This window comes from Calypte anna, chromosome 2 (assembly GCF_003957555.1).
Source record: "Calypte anna isolate BGI_N300 chromosome 2, bCalAnn1_v1.p, whole genome shotgun sequence".
NCBI lineage: Eukaryota > Metazoa > Chordata > Aves > Apodiformes > Trochilidae > Calypte > Calypte anna.
Genome location: NC_044245.1, coordinates 38,981,803 through 39,002,313, shown reverse-complemented (window position 1 = coordinate 39,002,313; position 20,511 = coordinate 38,981,803).

The following is a 20,511-nucleotide window of genomic DNA, read 5'->3' as shown; positions in this document are numbered from 1 at the left end:
TGTTCTCTTCCTCTTTGGTGTGAATGTTCAGGCAATAGATTGTAGCTCATGTGCTGGTTGCCCCAAGTGGGTGACCTCAAAGCCAGGAAGGAAATGCTTTTGCCATGTCCACTAATCTACATTCATCTTCTGCTGGTGTTTTAGGAGCCTTATTGCCTTTCTCTTCCCTCCCCAGACTTTCTTCCCTTTGCTCCCTTCATCCAGCTCCTCTCACCTGTCTCCCTGTGCTTCTGCCCTGTCCTGTGCAGTGGGACACCTCAGTCTCCTCGTGACACAAGGAGCCAAGGCTCCTCTCTCTGTGAACATTATTTAGATGTCTACCTTCCCGAGCGAAAGATTTTTGCCTGCTAACTGAAGAGCAAATACAGACATAGAGAAGGCTGCTGGTGTCAGGGCATGGTGAGAACTGGCTGTGTTGAGGGTGACAAGAAGACAGATAGGGCAAGGGCCTCAATGGCAAGGGCCCAGTCCCACACTGAAATGAAACTCTTTCATTGAGAGCCACTGCCACAAAAAATGAGTTTCTGCTGACAAGCTTGGCATTATTCCAGATTGCATCTGATACTTGATCTAGTTTGTGGAAGGCTGCCTTGAGTATCCTTGAGATTAGATGTTCACAAAACCACAGCATTCAGCAGAGCTGGGTGTAGTGTAACGAGGCAACCAGGTGCCACTAATTGCCAGGGAGTGAGCATGAGCTTGTGTTAAGCCCACCTGTGTCTAATTAGGGTGGGTCCCCACTGTGCATGAGCAGGACCAGGGGGCCAATAAAAGGTGAGGCCTGAGACATAGGTGGGGCTCACTCCTGAGCAAGCCAGCAGAGGGGTCAGTTGCTCTCAGAGCAACAGCACCGATCCAGGCTAGTCAACCCTGTGGCTATAGGCTTGGAGCACTGTTCGTGAGTCTCTGCTGGAACACCTGGTTGGACCTTGAAGCTCCGTACCCTAAAAGAGGTTTGTCTTGCTACAGCTGGGTGGGACTGGGGTGCCGTCCAGCCCATCCCTTGAAGTAGCTGTACCCAAGACTACTAAAAGGAGAGTTAGAATTGGGGTGGTGCTTATGAAATTAGTTATTTTCAAGTATTTTTTTATCTGGAAAAAAAAGTTTTCCCTGGATTGATGAATATGTGGAGATAAAGGACAGACTTTGCTTTGTTACTGTTTTCTTTTGTAGGTGATAGTATGCATAACTGACCAAGGCATCCTTATTCTAAAGTCTGAGCTCTTCATAAGTTTTGTAACACTGCTAGCATGGATAAGGAGTCCAGATTCCTCATCCATGCCACAACTACATGGACTGGAGCTAAAGAAAATGAGGTGTTTTTCAAGGATCATTACAGTAAATTTTTCTAAGCTTTGATAGCATTGTTCTGAAACTACAGCAGGACCTCATGATGAAGTACTTCGCTACTAACTTAGGCAAGCTTGACTGTAATAACAGGCCACGCATTTTCACAGAATAAACAAATGCTGTGATTATTAGATTCAGTTATGTCTCAACTGAGGTCTTGTCTAGAAAACAAATTGATTGTGTTGCTAGATCAAGAAGGCATCACACTAACACAGTTTGTGTTTTTTTTTCTTCACCAACTTTTGTCTCAAATTTGTTACCAGAAATACAGACTTCAGTGTTTGTGTGATAGACATTTTTATCAGCACTGGGGGGAAAGTCGAGGTGGAAAAAATTACAAGGCTTGTGTCTGTAGCAGTTGATGGATTGACACAAGGTTTATTATTCTTTAGTTATATTAATGGGTTGACATCGAGACAGAGATTTACTGGAGCTGTTCTAATATCAAGATGCTTCTGCAAACACAGAAATAGATTTAAGTCCTGAAGGACATCCAGGATCATTTTGATGTCACATACAAGTTTGGCAGTCCTCTTTATTTAGAGCCCTCTTGCTGAGTCCATACTCTCCAAGACTGGCTCTTGGCTGTTTATCATAGCATTATGGTTTTAATTTGCTGTTTATCAGCATGGTTCTGGTATTTTCTACTTTCAACTGTTTTCTCACTATCTGGTTTTAACTTGCATCAAAATATTTTTCGAAGTTATTCTCCTACTACTGCTCTGCACCGTGTCTCATAAAATTGCATCTAAAAAGAAAATGTGTTTTTCAGCTTTCTACTCAAAGCATTTGGTAGCACCTTCACAACTGTTTCTCTGCCTCATTATGCAGCCCTGTTTCTCATCACTTGTGTGCAGCAAAAAGTAGAAATATAAAAGTTTTTAAAACCATAATATATGTTTGAACCGGCATGGATAGATGGGGAAGAAGATAGCACTTGAAAATTTCACCTCTGATCTGAGGCTGATCCAAGATACAGCATTCATAAACACATTTAATGACTTGGGTTTTGTGCTGATGGTCCAACTGAATTTGTTGTCCACAGACCCTTCCTTAAAAGTCACTTCCACCCTTATGTGTACCCTGACCTTTGCAAGTCAACTGGGTTGGGTTAATTTACCTAATTTAGCCACCTCACAGGCACTTACACACTAAATGTAGCCTGGTTACCTAGGTGCTTTCTCCAACCAAAAAATGATTCAACATAACCTAAAATACATTTAATGAATGGCCCATTTCATGTATCTGTCTCTCTCCATCAACTATGGCAACAGCCTAGGTGTCTAAGACTGAGTGTCCTATTTTAATGCAGTTAAGGTTAGGTGAGATAAGTCCCACTATTGGCATTTGCATGGGGTTTGCCATCTTGATTGAGATAGTATTAATGTTTGTCTGTTCTATCTTTTCTGTGGGAATTATATATAATCTGTTCTATTCCAGACATATGTTCTCTTTTTTTTCTTCTACACATAAATTTTAAGCTCTTTAGAGTAGCAACACTGAGCAGACCAGACCACAGTCTTTAGTGCCACCAACCCCTTCCAAAAAAAAACAAAAAAAAAAAACCAACTAAGAACAATAAGGAATAATTCTGGTGCCAGCAAACAATCATTTAACACCTATTTTATTCTTTAAGCAATTTATAGCTGCTAATTTACTCAGTAGAATTTATGACATCTGTTCATAAATAAAGCCAGCAAATAATTTGAAGATTGATGCTGGAAACTTACTCTCACAGTTAGTACTACTGAGGGCAAATGGAAAGATTTATATAAATTAGGGTTTAAAATCAATGAGAAGACAAGCAAAAATAAGAATTACTTACATCAGTGAGATTTACTGAATTGAGCCTTTAATTTACCATCTGCAAATGTGGCCCAATAAAGAAGTATTAAGATTCGCCACCCAGTAGTTACAGCTCCAGATTGTGTTATATGATAGGCCATAATTGAATAAATGCATGGTGTTTCTGAAGGATTGTGAAGGGGTATAGAAAGATTGCTTTCTTTACTGCTCTTCTATTTAAATTTCCTCTATTTGAACAGTGTATAAGTGCAAGCAACATCTATTCCTTTTCCCATTTTTTAAATTATTACTTATGGAAGTCGGGGCCAGAAACAATGTCTCTAGGGACATTAAATAGAAAATTCTCAGTACCTGACAGTATTAAACCTTCAACAGTGAAAAACAGAACAAAAATTCTGTCCTTTTCAGAATAACTAAGGCTATAGGAGCTTCTGAAGCTGTTGAATTGTAGAAAATCCATAATGACACCATCCTCCTACACTAAACTAACTGGATTCTAACAGTCCTCATTCCAGCCTATAAAAAAATATCCACTGTGCTCCAATTCTTGAGAAGGTCCTTCCTATACCATGACATGTAGCTTAGTATTTGCCCAAGTTTTCTCATTATAATTCAAAATTTCATAATTTCAGTTGGTTGCAGTGAATACTTTGTCCAGCTGGAACCAAAAGAGGCTTTGTTTCCCAGAGTGATTCCAGAATCATTTAGATTGTTTCATACGCCTGAGAGAGAGCAATGCTGGAAGGAGCCTGAAGCAGTTCCTTCCACCACATCACATATGAAGAAATAACCCAGAGAGCTGCTGAGTACACGAGGCCAGACTTTGTGGAGCACTGAACCACTGCCAGCTCTCAAAATTTGTCAGCAGCTACTGTTTATCCTTGGCATGTACAGGCTGTTGAACACACCATTTAAGATAGTTCCATGGAGTAACTTCTTCCAGCTCCAATGGGGACTAGCTACTACCCATAATTAAACAAAAACAGTTATGCCCTTCACTAGATATTTAGTATTTAAAATATCACATTACTCAGCTTCATATGAAGGGTTTTTAAGTACTGAAATGATAGGTTGCTACAACCTAGGTGATTAAAACATCTGCTAATAAGTATCTGTGTATTTAAAATCCCTAGATCAACCTGGTATTTTTCAAGAGTTCAGGAACCCTGCATTTGTCTCTGTAGGAGCATTTCAAATTAAATATCTCACAAATGTCATGCTGATGCTGGCTTTTAGAAAGCAATCTAAGACTCTATTACTTGGGAAACCACTTAGAATAAGATCATAGCACGACAGAATAATTTAGGTTGGAAAAGACCCTTAAGATCATTGAGTCCAACCAAATCCAAACTTGAACATTGAGTCCAAACTTGTCTATTTCTATTGCTAGAGTGGCATTTAACTTTTTCAGTTGTATGGATAGCTGGATCAGTCATTGACTATTCACAGTGAAGTCAGTGAGGCCATTTCTGACCCAAAACATTTGTAGGATCTGCCCCTCCTTGCCTGTGTCCATACCAGTTGAAAGCTTTCCATCTTCTGGGGCTGTGTATGTGAACCCCTGAGCAATTTTCAGAAAAAGTGTAGCCAGTGTGCAGCCACATGGTCCCTGGCCTCAGTGCCCAGGTTTCTGTGGAAACAGAATGGGGTTCACCAAATGGAAAAGTGTTGCTGTGCTCATCAATCTCACCTCTGATCTGGGTGACTGGGAAAAACACAAATTCAGGGGTTCAGGCATGGTGGTTTGTGAGAGTTGCATCTTTCTCTTTTATTCAGCTTCTTTAAATTCTCATGCTGTTGCCAAGGCAAGTTGTTTGCAATATGTTCTTTGGTGCTCAAGTATTCCTTGCAGGATTTACTTATGTAATAATTTGATTGCCTTATATTTACTTTTGCATTTATAAATGAACCATCTATTTTTACTTGAGGTAATGCAGTTCCTTCTGCACTAAAGCATCTCCTTGTATGCCTAGGTACATAGATCAGCAGAATCTTAAAATATTCATAAGATTCTCTAGCTGTTTTTTTCCCAGGCAATGAATCAGTCCTTGATAAAAAGGACCTAATCCTGCTTCTGTTTAAATGAACAGAATAACTTCAGATTCCCCTGGGGCAGAGATGAGCTCAGCAGACTACTGAGGAAAGTTTGTTTTCCTTTATTCCCCAGCAAAGTATGTGTTTTGCTATCCTTTTGGAAGACTGGTGTATTTGCCATTATTTACACTGTTTTTAGGCAAAGTTCCCATGAATAGGGATGGCAATACTGTCTCTTTTTAATAAAGGGGTCAAAAGTCCCCAGCCAAACAAAACCCTGACATACTTTGTTTTTCTACTAAAGAAAAACAATAAGCTGTATTCCTCAGCTCCTCAAGTGAAAGCCTTAGTGCACATATTTTTTCCCTTAGGGCAGTAGGATGGGTGTCAAATCCCAGGCCACTACTTGTGAGGGTCTGGTTAAGGCAGGCTTCAATCTGGTGGATGTGAAGGCTGTGAAGTCTGGTGCCTCTGTGAGCCATCCAAGATGGATTATTGTGTGGGGCAGTACAAAGAAGGCTGTAATCCCCTTGGTCTCTCTGACAAACCCACTGTGGTCTTGCTTGGTCAGTACCTTAATTTGCAACACTTTATTTCTCCTCTGAAATATTAGGACTTAAGTTTTAAAGAGGCATAACTGATATGCTCCAAAGTCAGTGCATGAAACTTCCCTGCCAAGTCCCACAAACAAAATTACAAGGTCTGATGAAATCTTGCACTTACTCGTTAGTAGATCTGTCAAATGAATCATACTTCTGGGCAATCAGATGTTGGTAAGATTTGACTATATGTAGCTGTAAAAAAAACAAACAAAAAAACAAAGCAGAAAACCCCCAAACCACCACCAAAAAAGCCCCAAAAAACCAAACCAAACCAAAAACCCCACAACCAACAGAAAAAATAAAACCCCCAAAAAACAAAACCACAAGAAAAATAATATATCAGAATAAAAGTTTGTTGTTCAATGAATTTGGGCACATGATTTTGTCAACCTATCCTGTAGAAAAAATGTCAGAATAACATAAATGTAGAATGACACGGATAATAACTATCACAGCCCATGCTAAGACATTACATGACAATATCATGATTTATAATTAATACTGACCTATCTCTTGTGGAAGGAGGTACTTTTTTGGATGATTTCCAAGCCATTCTTTGTGTCCCTGGGCACAGACTCCATGCATAGTGTCACAAAAATTTCTTGCTTCAGAAGCAGAAAGGATAAAATAACGTGAAAAGATTTCAAAGCATTTGCTACAGTGAGGCTTAGGACAGATTAATTTTGTAAAATTTACAAAGGAAAAAAGCATGTATTGAATTTTTTTCCTACACTTCCTTTGACTTGAATTCATTCATGGCTTTTTCTTTTATCCGCTCTGATGTGTAAAACATAAATAAACATTACTGTGCAAATACAAACAGTGTAACTAAATTTAAAAAGCTGTCAGTAATAACCATTGGATTTCTCTTCATTTGCAAATTCAGTACTATCTCTGAAGAAGACAGAGACAAATCCTGTTTGTACTATTTTCTGGGAGATACAGCCCATTGCAAGAATCCCTTGTATAGCAAAGCTTCAGATGGAAATGAGGAACACAGCCTAACTCTAATCCAATTTTGAGGCCTGCTTTTGGAAATAATTTGGGAATATTGGAACTGTTCAGCCCTTTGGTGGTATCTACTGTCTAATTCAGCAGCTGTGTTGTAATTTAAGCATGTGAGATCTCATTTCTTACAGTATATGCCATATAGAGTAGGCTGGCCAAACCTGCCCTGAATTTTTAAGGGCAGTGGCAAAAGTCCATATTCTGATATTTTTATTGAGAGGCACTTTATTTTAGAAATATCTCCCTGGAACCCAGTGAGGCTCTGATGCATATCTCTGCTGGAAGCTGTATGTCCATACTCTGCCTCCAGAACCTGTAAATCTCTGTGTGCTGAGGCTTAGCATGTAGCTGCCCCCACTCTTGATGTGATGGCACCACATCAGTTAACCTGCTGTAGTGATGACACCAAGCTGCCAGAGACTCTTTCACCTCTTACAGATGATATCTGTCTCCTACAAGCAGGAATATAATTTAATAGCCCTGGCTACCAGCATCCCCATCCTTCCCACAGGTGGGAGTGGGCCTGGCAGACAACTGCTGAGTGGCCACCCTGTACAGCCCTCAGTCTGCTCCTGCAGAAAAAATCCCAATGCCAAACTTCCCAAATCTTTTCAAGGAAAATGAAGAAACCTCACAACACCCTGCAAATGAAGAAGTAAAACAACAAAAAACATCCCTCGTATATTTAACAGGCAACTAAAGTATTTTTACCAAGATGCTCAGTATTAGAAGAACAATGGCTTTGAAGGAGGACAGATAGCACAACTATAGGGTTTCAGCTCTTTAATTTTATTCCCATTACACAAGAGAAACTGTCTTGGATTTTGGTTTTATGGCTTTTCTATTTCCTTCTGCTACAAAATGTTCTCTGATGCTCACTATTGTAATAACTACCCTTAAATTGTCTGCTTCTGAGTGTTATGTTTTAGAATCCATTAAAAAGAATGACCCTCCTTCTTCATTGTTAAATTCATTAAACCCAAGAGATGTAATCCGTTAAGGAAATACTTGCTCAAAAGAAATTTAAAGTTCTGAAGATTTAACTTGCATTTTGCTTGTTTCCATCTGATATTCTGGTATCTTCTTATTGGAAAAATAGTGTCAGGAGAAGGTGATGATGTAGCTTGTGTTTTCATTAATTCATTCTTGCCAGATAAATTATTGCCAGATCTTCTCTGTCACTCCCCTTATTAACTCAGTTAAATTTCTCCTTTGAGTCATTGTCCAGTAGTTTGTCTAACTCACTGAGCTGCTGGCAGGGCAAAGGATCCAATGTCCAGAAGAATACTCGAGCAGGGAAGATGATGAAATAATAATACTTGTGGAATCCCATTTTTTTTAAATTGAGAAACAGGTTTATGAAAAAACAGTCACTGTGGATGCATTTCCCTCAGAATACAAAGGACAAAACAACTCAGTTTACTAAAATAATTTGTTTGGGTCTGACTAGTTGCTTTCAAATCCAGTTTTCCTTTGGCCACAAAGCTTCTATTCACAAGAACAACCACAGACTGCTCTGTTAGCAATGGGTGGTGCAATGTCTCTCCCACTCAGCAGGACCCACTGAGAGGCTTAAGTTTATCTTCTTATTTGTATTTACTACACAGCTTAAAGCTTCCTCGTCATCTCACTCTTCTCCCACCATGTTCTCACAAGCCTGCATAATGAGATTAATAAATAAAGCTTCAAAAGGTAACCAGATCAATAAGACTTTGTACTCCTGAGCTTTCAGTGGTGGTGAAGTAGGTGTATTCAGCATCCTCAACTTGTTTCCATAAAAAACAGGAGAACCTCCTGTTGCTTCAGATGGAGCCAGTCCCAGGCACCACATAGCACCTTAAATTACAAATCTATTTTCTAAAAAAAGATGCTGGAAAAACGGCATCACCACATTATATTTTTATATTGTTCTGATTTGTTCCAGACAAAACATATCAAATTTACAAGTGGAAAGGAAAGCTATCTCCCTTCTCAGTCCGAATGTATTAGCTTGCCAATACTTGGCTCTATCAGCTTGCTTAGAAGCTGAATGTAATTTTGGATCCTTTTTCTTGTTTTTCCACTTTGTTGTCACCAGCACACCAGTTCTGCCACCAGACACACTTGGCAATCAGATTGTCTTCAGAAGCTCTGCACACATAGAATGGATTCTGACATTATACAAGAGAAATAAAAGAGAAACCATTTAATTTCCTCCAGCCTGCTTAGTTATGCAGAGCTAACAGGAGTAAAAAAAAAAAAAACAAAAAAAAACCAAACCCAAAAGCTTCATGAAAACAAGTCAGTTTGAACACACACAGACACCAAGGCTGCAGCAATAATGTCCGGACTTCGGCAGGATCCTAACTCATAACGAGATGGAAGGCTGTGCCTAATGCACAGGTATTCTCTCCCTTACACCCTTGCTGCTCCTCAAACTGGGCTGTTGAATGTCTGGTCCACTCAGCAAGGTTGGATCTGACTTTTCCTGGAGAACTGGCCCAGATTATACATCCATCCTGGCATCAATTCAGGCTGCAGTCTCTCTTCTCTGGTTCCCAAAAAGCATGCTAGTAATTCAGATGTACTGCTGGGATATGAATAGCTGGCCACTGGGAACAGTATGAGAACTTTATTGTCTTCCATAGCCCATCATAAACCAAGAATGATTTGCCACATGTAACTGAGCTGGCTTTGGATTTTAAATCCTCAGTCATCAAGACTTCCAATCTATTTCAATTACATTTTTTCCTTTCCATTGCTCTGGGGGAGGAAAAAAAATAAAAAAATTAAAAATATCTTCCTTCCAGTACAATAAAAAAAAAAAAAAACTGCTTATCAAGAGGCAGTTCAGGGATTGTTTGTGGCCTGTCAGGCAATCTTATGCAGTCCTTAAGCACATGACTAAAAATGGGCCATTTCTGTATGTCTGTTGGGACAAGGAATTTAGCGGGTCAGTCAGATGGAGGGTTATGCAAACATGATTAAAAAAGCAATGCTTTTGTAGACTGCTTCAAAAATAAAATCCAGAATTTGCAATTCATTCAAAAGCTGACCAGAGATGTGGAAAAAACTGCTAAAATTTAAAACACTGGAAGACAGATGGGATTGTCTCAAACAGCGTGACAAACAACTGAGGGTGAGAGTTGACTCTTAGTGGATTCTGCTGTATTATGCTCTCAAAGCCATTAAAAGAACTGTTGAAAAATTAACCACCATGCAGGAGTGGTTAATCTCTCAACCATGTGTTTATTTTTCAGTCATGACACAGCTTTTGCATGTAAGAGTAAGAAGTTATCTACTGCTTGTTTAAAACCACAGACTCCTCAGCAGCCCTATCTCTTATATAGTCTAAAAATAGAAATATTAAAAAGCTATCCATCCAGTTCGCTAGCTGGACTTTTTCTAGCATTTTTTATGCCCTAGATGTGCAGAAGAAAAAGAGGCTGCTCTTCTCATAGCTGCCCAAGCTATGGGCAGGTTTATGGATCATGCCATTGCTGCAGCAGGCAGATACAGCAACCTGCAAAACCACCAAGTTTGCCCTGAGTTTGTCCAACTTCAATAAGGAACCTCTAGGGTTGTTTTTTCCACCTGCATTGTCATGGTCTCCCACAGCCTGAGTACATGCCTGAGTATCCTTCAGCTGTTCAATTCCTTACTGTCTTGCCATGTGGACAATCAGTAATTGCTAACTCTGTTAGATACAAACCATTGCTTTTGGTGGAAGAAGGAGTAATTCTTCCAGTCCACCGTGAAATTACAGTGGAAATCTGTACAGACATGGCTGAGGACTGCCCACCTGCCCTGCTTTCAGTCAGTCTCTTCTGTTCCTCCTTATTCCTCCTCTGGTCCCCTGTATTTCTCTCTGTTCCTAATTCAGCCATATGTTTGTGTTTTGTACATGTTTGTGAAGTTAGCAGGAGGCTTGCTGCAGACTTCACTGGGATTGAAATTTAACCCACTATCTACATTTCTGTGTGCAATATTAAGTGAAAGAACTGGGATTTCAGCAGTGCTTTTACAAACAGGGAAATGCACACAGTTAAGATCACTGGGGTGAAATTTAAGCCTGATGCAGTCAGTGTGGTAACTATTTTTTCCACTACGCCTCTGTTTAGCCCACACTTGAGAAGAAAACATACACAGAGACACTGAAGTGTTATTTATTTAGAATAACCATCAGTTGAAGGAATCAAGTGGTGCAAACTGTCTAATTGTTTGTGTCCTTGTTCACAACTATAAAAGCTGCCTCCAGAATGGAGTAATTCTCCAGCATAAAAATAATATTATACCTTCAATCGTTTTCTCTTCTTGTTTATAGCAGCCTTCTTGGTAATGCCCTCAACCATTTGGAAATGCAGCAACAGTGTTTTATACTATTTTGAGTTCTGAGGGAAAGCATCTGCTGTCAGTACTAACCTTTGTTTATTATTGTCAAAAAACCACAGTGGCATGTCATGCAGATCTAATTTGAGAATTGCGTGTTGAAATTATTATGTAATTTCTTTTGTTTCCACCCTGTTCAGATGTCCTATGACTATTCATGTGCATTCTGTTTTACAGTGTTTGTAACACTGTTTACAAGGCTTTGTTTCATTACTCTGTTGCAAGATACTAGATACCAGAACTGACTTCACCTCACTTCCTCACCACCATAAGCTTGTTTTAAGTAGGTATGAACTTCAGAAAATTCAAATTTTTCAGTAGCCTTTGCTGTGCTTTCAGTTCTTTAAATCCTCTGATTTGTCTGCCTATTAGACCTCAGTAAAAGCACCACACTGAGGTCACACCTAGATTTAGAAAACTGGCAGTATTTATTGGGGGTTTTTTTATGTTGCTTTGAAATGGTTTCCCTTTCTTTCTCAGGGAAAACAAGAAACAAAGGGAATTAAAAGCCTGCAGAAAAACACAGAAGAAGATTATGGCAGTCCTAGTAATATTATTTAAGTCTGTTGTCACTCAGTCTCATGCCTCTGTCCTTGAAGGAGCTGCCATTTGGCATCATCTGAAGAGAGCCACAGGTATCTCCTATTGTAAGCTGGGCTAGGAGTGATGCAGTTTTCATGACCCGGCTTTGAAGGGAAATTTTCCAATACACATGGGGAAGGATGCTGGACAGTAGATACACAGTTTTATTTTAACCTACTCACAGATGTGCTAATACTCTGCTCCATGATAATTTTCCTACTCCATCCATTAATTGCTATTTCTAGAAGGCTGAAGTATTAACAGCCTCTCAATACAGAAGTCCACCTATAAACTAAGTAAACTGCTTAGGAAGAAGGTGGAACACACTTCCTCTTAATGGAAAATATAAATATATATATATGTTTATATATTAAGTTTATTTTAGGGAGTTTTACATGCTTTTTAAAATGAATATAAATATAGATTCATGTATATAAAGGCTTAGTTCTAAAACTCAGCTCTGAGAAAGGGAACAAACTGATCTTAGAAGCCAAACAGCCTGAGCAACTAAGTCTCAGCTTATTTAAACCTCAGCTCAATTCACTTCATTGTTGGAAGGCATCAGATGAGCATTCAGGATTACACAGAATTCTATGCACTGCAGCAGTTCTTATAAGAAGTGGTTTCACCAGTTTTGCAACCCTAATAAAAAGTTGTTCTCTCACAGAGAAAAAAAAAATCCTGTTTTTAAAAGCTGTGTCATTGATCATCTGTTTTTAAGTTACTGTTAAGAATAAACTAAACTAGTGTTTTTCAGGAACACTGGTCTCTGTTACGTAGCTGTTTGTGAGATACCTTGTACTGCTGTGCTTCAGCTTCTCTATGGAGCCAGTGTGAACTGATCTCATGTAAAAGTACACAAAAACCTATGACATGGGAGACAGAATAATTCTCCTGGATATTTGCAGAGTCTGCTGGATTCTAAAAAAAATTGCAGTAGTTCTGGCAAACACCATATCATGAGTTCAGAATGAATTTATGTTTTCCTTCAGATTATATGCTGAATATTGGCAGGATGGTGAAGAACTTTTTAGAATATGTAGTAGTTGTAAAACATTCTAGTCCACTTATAAGAAATTGAAAAAAGCAAAGTCATTAAGATGGTTAGAAAGGTAAGTTAGTAAACTAACCTTATAGACAGCAGTCAAGTGATTTATGAATAGGACTGAAATTTCAGTTTAAATACTGAGCCACTTGTAATGGTTTACTATGCCTGTGCCCACCCTGCTATTTGCTCCTCTTCATTCAGTTGCTCACAGGGGAAAATATTGCTGGGGGCATAGCCACAGGCTAGGCAGCTAGAATTCCACTTTGCAATAAGTTCTGACTTTTCTCCTCTTCACAAAGGGATGTTCTGACCAAGTGTCTTTTCTGTGGAAAAGGAATGAGCAGGCTTTTTTCTTTCTGACCCTTGTTGAGTAACTTAACATTCTTTTCCTTCATGGGTTTGCTTGTTTGTTTCTACAGTTCTAATTTCCAAGATACTTACTTTGGACTGTCCAAGTGCACTTCAAAAAAAAAAAAAGAACTAGGTATACCTGGGCAGTGTCTCACATCATGTTTGCTGTCTGAAATGAAATAAATGAAATGACTGACCCATGGCTCTTAAACTAGTTGAGTCCATCCACAACTATGCTAAGTAAGGCTCATGCTGTTAATCCTCTTCGAAGCTCCAAAATTTAACCCTTTTTTTATTTGGGTTTGGTTTATTTATTTATTTATTTTGCATCCCAGACCTCTTTCACAATAAGAGCTCTGATCTTAGCCCAGACAAGAAGATACTACCCACAAGGTGCTGGTTTTTCTTGTTAGTCTGGTGTCAGCCTTCCTCCTCCAGAATATGAACAGTTAAAGTTTCTCTGGTACAATTTAAGACAATTACATGTATAGTTTCACAGTCTCCCTGACCCTAAGATAATTTGCTGGTGTGGTTTTGCCCCTTTATTAGATTACCTTGTAATAGGTTTAATTTGGTCCCAGCAGGCATCAGGCTACAGTGAGAACTGGGTGATCTACAAGGGCAGGGAGAACTTCCTTGGCTCTCTTCTGATTATAGCTTCAGCTAAGGAAAGAACATGAGACATCTTCTCTACAGCAGAAAACCCAGTGATTTACATACACTTTGATCTCATCTGAATGTGTTTTAACATGGAATGTTTAGGATATTAATAGACTACTTTTAACTTGGACCTCTCTAAATATACTCTCAGTGCTATTGTTACTGTAAGAGAACATACTCCTACATGATCCTACTTGGTTAGCCTTAAAGACATTCTAAAAACAGAAAGGAAGAATGGAGTCTTCATTTGCAAATGCTAAAATCTGTCTTCATCTGTGAGAAACTGTTGATGAATTGCCATGGAAACCTTTAATAATTATCCATGCAGTCAAAAAAAAATAGTAATAAAAAAGGTAAGATTTGTCAAGATACAACACTTCATGAGAGGTGACCTGCACCAGAAGATTCTGAATGGAGACTGCAGTATAGCAAAACCTTCTCTTTTCCAGTTTCTCTCATGCACACTGAGATCACCTTGATGTCTTCCCATTGAATAAAAGTAATGTTGTGCACTTTTTACAACCTAGCCTTCAAAAGACCACAGTCAGTGGACTGTGGCTCCAATCAAAAATCAGGACACCCATCTATTCCACATCATATTTTTAAAGATTTGAGTAGACATATTTCTCATTTTTTCTGGTTTGTTTTTTTTTTTCTTTTTTTTTTTCCCCCCCCCATTTCTTACACTATGCTGTAAAAATGCTTAAATGCTTTTGTCCAGTTCTGTGTGTATCTCTTCAGGACTAGGTGTGATGCAAACCCAGGCATAGCTCTCACCCTGTGGAATTTGCAAGGTAGTTTAAAAGCTCACAGCAAATCAATGCAGTAAGTAGAAGAGGCAAGTCTTAAAAATTACACTCATGTAAAACTATATTAGCCAAAAGTACTTTTTTTTTCTTTTTCTTTTTTCTTTTTTTTTTTTTTGTAATAATAATAATCTTGAACTACTACTGTCAGTATCTTAAATTCACCACTAGGATTCTATTGGCCAACCCAGGAGACATTTGGGCTCTTTAAAAAAACCACATTGGGCCTCTCTTCATCTTTAAGGTTTTGGTTTGAATTGTAATGAAACAAAGGAATCTATCTGTTCTAGGAAGGATTTCTATAGCTGTGTTGGTTTAAAAAAAAAGTCTTGAAATGACAGCTCTGGTTTTGTTTGTGGCCAGTTCAGACTGCCAGCTCGCAGCAGAGTATTGAGTAGTTATTGACCTAACATGTTTGGGTACTATTTGATCTAAATAATTCTTTACTTATTACATAGGTCATTTGACATAGGCAGAAAACAAAACCAAACACATGGAGCTGCTGTGCTTGCTTGCTTGCTTTTCCTCTCTCTTCTCATTACAGAATATTCTTTTTTTATTACCTATCTGGTCCTTCAGTAAATGCCTTAAGTGAAGTGGATTCCTCATCCATCAGCAAAACTGTAGAGCTTAGAATTAGTTTCTGCTCATAAGACTTTCATCCTTACAGTTCCCACAGGGAGCTATAGGAAGAAAAATATAAAACAAAATTTAAAACAAATATATACTTTGCTTAAAATGAGACAATATACGTTATTTTTCCACATGGGGACTCAGAACATATATAACTACAGAGGAAATTGTGAATAAATTGCCATTTCAAGGACTGCATGTCTAATACTGATTTTAAACCAGTGGGCCCCCCTCCTAGGAGAATGGTAAGGATGGAAATGTTCAGTGTGTTTTACATCAGAAAGAAGTAATGAAATAGCTTTATTTTGTCCCCACTATGAACATCACAAGCCCACCTTTCTTTCCTCTCTGAAATCCATATTTTGAAACACAAACAGCCATTCTTAGGTTCACAAACAGATCAAGTAGGGGCTTAGCTGGTCTAATACCATTTCTTGCAGGTTTCATCGAGGGAACACAGGAAGAGAAAAAGTTAACTGGAAATGTGGGAGGAGGATTTAAGGGACTGGGGACAAAGGGAAGGGCCACAGCAGAGCTCTGCAGCTGTCAGGAAGGAAGGGCCATGGGCAAGAAGAGGCTGGAGCTGGGTGAGGCCAGGAGCTGTCCAAGCAGCCCACGTTTGCTTTGCAAGGTGGGAACCACTGCACAAATGAAGGCTTTTTTCTTTCTGTAATTTTTTTACCTCTTAAACCTATCTCATTTGAGTAACAAGGCTAGGAGAGTCCTTGGAGTGATTTGCACAAAACTCGTTTGTCCCTTTTTGTCTTCTCAGTGGATGAATCTTTTCATATGGTGAGCTAGCTGAAACTGGTTCAGGTGAAGTTTTACTAGATAGTCAGCTCAAAGGATCACTACAGTACAGCCACAGCTGGTTTAAAGCTAACTAGTTTAAACCTAACTCCAGTATATCTTATGTGGTGGCCATAGCAGTGACTGGTCAGCACATGAGCTAGCAAACTAGGCTGCATCTTCCTCTTCATAAACACTGGGTATTTTCTTTGCAAGTCTAGAGAGGGCATTACCCTTGTTTGGTTTCTGTATTTAATAATTTTCCTACTATTCAGTTGTTACCCTAACTTCTCAGAATGTGTATCACCATAGTCTAAAAACAATTTTCAGGGGAAGACTGAACAGCAAAAAAATACTAATATAAACCAAAACATTTCACAGAACCATTTGATAGTCTCTAGCCTGGTTTATTTTGTTGTATCTTGAAGCAAGGTGTTATGTCACGGAAAATAATTAACATCAACACAGCTTTCTATACAGGTGTGACATGTGCAGACAAACCATGAGTGAAATGAGCTAAAATATTCTGCTCAATAATTAATATTGAATGAGCTTGCATTAAACAAGGAGATGTCAAAGTTTTTATATTATGACCTATCCACAAAAAACGACAGTGTAAGTGATTAAATGTCTTGGGGTTGCTACTGATTAGCTGTCAGAAATGTTTAGAGAGCCATTCTGTTAGGCATAAAATGGCTCACTAGCATGCTGAATTTTAATTTTTTTTAATGACTTAGGTCTCCTGTGTCCACTCAGACATGTAAAACTATCTGAAAAGATCAAGTAAAATACTACTGAGCATGATAGTAAATGTAGGGTTAACAAAAATGTGCAAAAATTAATTCCAATAAGAAACTAACATTCAAGCATTGCTTAGAAGACAAAGGAGTGAAGGAGATGAGTCAATCTCTATGCCTTTGTGTAATATGCAAGCTGATGGATGGGGATATCCAGAAGAAAATAATGCCACAAATTGGCAAGACAGCAACTGTATTTATCTGCTTAAATAGAATCAGTCCTTGAAAATCTACAAAGATTAAAGAGCAAACTGAATATTCATTTCGTGTTATTTTCAACTTAACAGATGGATGGGAAAGCTGGAAATCTACCAAAAGTGTAGACAGTCATCTAAGAAGCCTGATAAAACTCTCAGAAAAACTTTAACTTAGAAAAAACAGTATTTTTAAAACCACGGTAATTTCTAACCTAATTGCCAATTTTTGACAGTAATTTGGGTCAATTACCAACCAGAAATATCTGTACTTTTGTACAGAATGGAGAAAACTGTATTTTGTAGAGAAGGTGCCTGTATCTGGTATACGTGTTCAGAACAAAAAAGAAGACCCTGCCGGGTAGAAGTCTATTGAGGACCAGAACTCTATGTAAAAAACGGAGAACTAAAAGGACGATGTCCGGCCCACCCGGTGCCGGGCGGTGCTGCTGGGTCTTCTGAGCAGCGAGGATCACAGCCCGGGCTGTCAGCAGAGCCCCTTGGCCGCAGCGGGAGCACCGGGGCCGCCGCCCGACCACGGACAGCTCCGGGCCCGCGGCTGCCGCGGCGCTGGGCGGGGAGAGAGGATGGGAGATAGAACAAGGGGAGATGGGGTGGTGAGAGATGGGGAGGCTGCTCCCAGCCTAAGGAACAGCTGCCGGTTCAGAAAAGAAGAATTAGTCTTTTTTTTTTTTTTCTGTTATGAAATTCAAGTAATAAAAAATGCGGGCTTTTGTGAGTGCCTTTGAGTTTGTGCAAGGCAGAACAGGCACTACAGCACGCTGTCTGTATGGGGGAGTTAAACCACTGTGTTCACTCAGGCAGTGGCTGTGTGTGCCAAGCAGCTGCTTCGTGTGATAGCACTGAACTGCCTGGGAGTTTTTTAAGGATATTCATTCCAACCAAAATTTTAAGGGCGAAGTCTGTGGGAGAAGATACGGCTTCTTTGTAAGTCAGCACAGAAATGCAATTCTGTTCATTCTTATTTCTAAACTTACAAAAAAATTATCATTATAGAAAATAGTGTGACATTCTGTAAGGAAGAATGAACACTAAAGCTATAAAACCTGCTCCAGAATTGTGTCTCATTACACTGGTCCTTGTCTTCTCTAACCTAGTTCCCAGTTCTTCTTAGTTCCAGGCAGTTGTGTCTGCCTATATCAAGTCCTTTAGCACAGGGGAAGAAAAAAAAAAAAAAAAAAAAAAAAAAAAGAAAAAGTAAAATAATGTCTAGATTGGATATATCCTTCTGCTGCTGGGATGGACTATGAAGATTCCACAGAAAACAAAACCTTCAAAATATACCTCAAGAAATGTCTTGAAGACACTTTTCTTTCCTGAGTGTCATCATCCTTCCTTGCACTCCTGGCTACTTCATCTCTATTGCACTGCTACACAAAGCTGAAGGTTATGTACTGGCTTGCCTTCAACTTTCTCCTTTATCATTGATTTTTAAATTTTATCATTATCACTCATCTTTTGTCATGTAACAGTGCAGCCTTATCAGATCTTTTGCTGGCTTATTGTAGTCCAACTCTTCTTTTATATAGAGGAACTGAACTTAAGGGACAAAGCTGGTTCAGTTGCACCTTCTGTATTTGTGCTAGCTGAAAAAGTTCAGTTAGTGTAAAAATTAATTAATGGAATTCAGCTCATTGCTTCTAGCTATTTTAAAACATGCAGTTCTTTTCTCTGCAGTGAAGTACACAGCTCCCTAGTGTTTGTAGAATACATTGAAACTTTTCTAGACCACTGTTTACTACAGCAAGTTCCTAATTTTAAAGATCCACAAGCATGATTGTGGAGGTTGTAGCCAGGTGGGGGTTGGTCTCTTTTGCCAGACGACTTTCAACAAGACAAGAGACTGGTCTTAAGTTGTGCCAGGGGAAGTTTAGGTTGGATGTTAGAAAGAATTTCTTTACGGAGAGAGTGATCAGGCATTGGAATGGGCTGCCCAGGGAAGTAGTGGATTCTCCGTACCTGGAGATATTTAAAAAGAGACTGGATGTGGCACTCAGTGCCATGGTCTGGTAACTGCAGTGGTAGTGGATCAAGGGTTGGACTCGATGATCTCTGAGGTCCCTTCCAACCCAGCCAATTCTATGACTCTATGATTCTATGATTTGGGAAGACCTGCTACAACGTGCTACCAAGACTCTGGACCAAAGTATTAGATGTATTAGAACAGAGCAGTAGAACATCAGAAGATTAGAACAGAGAAACTTGTCTGCTCATATGCACCATTTCCTGCTCAGGCAATCAATGCTGGTTGAGTTTTGCTGTTGTTTGTCATGCTACATAGCTAAATTGATTTAAATTTAGAATACATATGAGTTTGCTGGATTATGAAGAGTTATTCTTTTTTGTGTGTGTAATTTTAGTGAGGACTTGAAGGTATTACACTGTGTATAGGAGAATTTCAGATTTTCAACCTATTTCTGTGCACTGTACTTAAACAATTATTTATTAGTTGAAGAGTAGATCTCGGTTGGTTCAACAGGATTGTCATTCACTGACAACATCTTTTACATGTAAACTGAGCCTGTGATGCAGAAAGCCTGAGATACAGCACATGCTAGCACATTTTCACAACAGAATCACGTTACAGATGAACAGTGTTCAAGTAGATTAAATGCTAGCTGGGATGGAGCTTTAATCCTTCTGCTGCCTGTGAACTGCACTTCTGTCTCAGCTGTTGTATTATGAGGCTATCTAGTCAAATTGCAACCCCTAGTAGGAGTCATGTAGATGCTTATCTTACACATTTCTAATGTGTAAGTAGCTGTGGTAGCTAAACTATGCTTTGCCCTTGTCCATTTTTCTTTTATTTTATTCCTCCTTACAAGTTAAAAATGACGGTAAGGAAGTCAAAACCAGAAAGCAGTTAAGCCAGTTAAACCCTGTAAGCCCTATGGGCAGATATTTTGGCTGCTCGGTCTCCACACCTGGGCACTGCTGAACAGGGGTGCGAAGGAAAAAAAAAAAAAAAAACGCAAAAAAAACCCCCCACAACAAAAAGCCCAAACCAAACCAAAACCAGCAGGGGAACATCTTTGCACTCAGGAAGAAACCTGAAGTGTTCAGTGCCCCATTATCTGTTTGCAGAGCCAGCTCCGGCGAGCCGGAGGCCGGGCGCAGGCAGCTGCTCTTACACAACCCAGCCCTGCCGTCCCGCTCCCATGACTCTGCAGCGGGGAGCTCGGAGCTGAGCAGCAATAGCCCCGAGTGCTGGTTTGGCTCGTCTCTAATAACCACAGAACTTCCTGCATCACTCGGGCTCTCATTTAACACTGTTAATTCGCGAGCAGTTTTGGCGGTGAAGGAAGCGGTGCGGCAGAGAGCTGTCGCGGTGCTGCCAGGCCACCCGGGGGGGGCTTCTCCCCGCACTGCGCGTACCGGTCCCGGCCAGGCGGGCAGAAGCGTTCGGGACAGATGACCAGGAGCCGGCAAAACGCGGGAGGTCCGGGCCCCGCCGCCAGCCCC